Raw genomic sequence first — 2,500 nt, 5'->3', positions numbered from 1 at the left:
ATATACACACAAATATATACATTTGTGTTTATGGACACACACACACACACACACACACACACACACACACACACACACACACACACACACCCACACACACCCATACATATATGTGGTTATATATCTATCTATCTATACACACACACACACACCCATACATATATGTGGTTATATATCTATCGATCTATCTATCTATATACACACACAAACACACACACACAAACACATACATATGTGTTTATCTATCTATCTATCTATCTATCTATATATACATACACATCAAATATCTTATAACTAAAAGATGACCAACTTTATCCTCATCTTATCAGAAATACAGTAACCAATTTAGCTCTCCGGTGGCCGTAGGATGACAATACTAGTAACGTCATTGTGACGAAAAGTTGACATGACGAGTAAAAACATATGTTTAATAAATTTTCCTTTGCTAGACCCTTATGTCGTCTGCTAGTGCTGAACGTGATAGTTAAACAGAATATTTATGTTTAAGGATTATGGAGATAAAACTAAGGTCAACCTGAAATTTATGTAGTGATATTTGTGAAAGGTGTAAAGGAAATATATACATTTGTAGTTACAAATGTAAACATAATATATTTTCTATTCTGGGAATTTGCTCTTTTATCATACTTCATAACTTCAGTCACTGTTTTCAATACTTAGTTATTGCAAAATGTATTTTAGATGTAAAGCATAATGCCTTGTCTTGCTAGGCATGAAATTAGTATAATGTACAGATATACCTGAATGTTTTTACCGATTTCCTGTTCACTCACTGATCACATATCAGTCACTTAAAGAATGGCTTCTTACACCATGCATAGAAGTTTCTATTCTATTTCAATTTTGACAGCTTTTAACCTCACACTTGTTTACATCCACTGCTTCAGCTCATTCATGATAAGAAGTACTTGTGCAGCAACTGGATTAGAATATCCACAAAGTCCACAATCTTTTACACAAATGCTATCCCCTTTCGATAATCAAAATTTAATTTTGATGGAGTGTCATTGAACACTTTAATACACAGAATTACTCTCGTCTAAAGATGAATTCTGCTGGTCACATTTCTACGTGTGCTTTTAACTTCTTGTATTTTGGTTTTGACCGTTCTACCCCTTTGTTTTTGCTGTCATTATTTTTCCTTGAGCGCAAATGCATCGTATCTGAAAATTATAATACAATATTTGAAACAATCTAAAGGTGTATATCATTAAACATAATATGTAAAAGATTAATAAATCTGCTACTATTTCACGCAAACAAAAGGCAACGGTTCTTAATAAGCATGTTTTTTAATAATTATTAATTATAGTTTTATTGATATAATTTTCTACTATAAAAATATTAATACATGCTTTTAAATTATAAATAAAGAGTTTCCATATTAAAGAGAAACTGAATACACCAACCTTTTGCTGTGCAGATGCTGGCTAAGTTTTCTTCCAACTCAGTTCAGAATCCAAGCATGCAGATATGATCTATGTGCTCTGGAAAATAATGTAAGTCTAACTAATAGAGATATTAGAAAGATTTGGCTAGGGCTTTCATAAAGAAATGAACCTATTCAAACTAGCTTGGTAAACAAAACAATAATATATATAAATATCTAAAGGCATAGTTAGAAATCCTGATAAAGATGCTCGTTTTAACAGATTCTTAAAAGTGCAACTCACAGTATGGAAGAGCTATCAGAAGATGGAGGTGGTGAGGTGACACTGTTGGTGCCGGCATCGATGACGGTGTTGGCAGCACCGGCGGCTGCTGTCACAACACTATAGATACGAGTAGTGTCAGCTGCACCTTGCATCTCTCCCGCTTGAACTGTAATATCAATCATTGTGCTATACCACGGAATATCTATACATAGTCTGCCGAAACTGAAATCTTTGAAACAGGAATATGTTTTAGAGAACATACTTCATGTATATACAGACTAACTGCCACTACTAATATGACGAAATCGTTTCTTATTAAACATAAGAAACGACCCACATTCCAATCAGTTTTCATTGTTTATGACCAAAGACACTTAAATTGTCCTTTGAGAGACGGAGGCATACATAAGGTTATATTATGATGAATTAGATGAATATTAATATTCATAGAGATCATTTTACATAAGAATTCGATTGCCTTACATACTTAACTTTGGTCTGTAAAAGATGCAGCACTCCATACCAACAGCGCCATTATCGTACATTAAATCTCTAAATGCAGTTGTTAAATTTATGCTTCGCATGTCTGTCTTCTTCTAACAACAGTATTACAACAATTACAATGAACTTGAAAACAAAATAGATTTTAGAATACGAACGACGTGCCGCTTACTTTTTATTCTAGGTTCTACATCACTCGAAACAAAGAATATATATATTATGTAATGATATTAACAAGTTTGTACTAGCAATGGTTCTCTTAAGAACCAAAAAGGGAGAGAGAAAAAAAAAATTGCCACTTACATGGATTACATCACGCATTC

This window comes from Penaeus chinensis, chromosome 29 (assembly GCF_019202785.1).
Source record: "Penaeus chinensis breed Huanghai No. 1 chromosome 29, ASM1920278v2, whole genome shotgun sequence".
Lineage (NCBI taxonomy): Eukaryota > Metazoa > Arthropoda > Malacostraca > Decapoda > Penaeidae > Penaeus > Penaeus chinensis.
The sequence above is the reverse complement of the archived record's forward strand: the minus strand, read 5'-3'. Positions refer to the sequence as shown.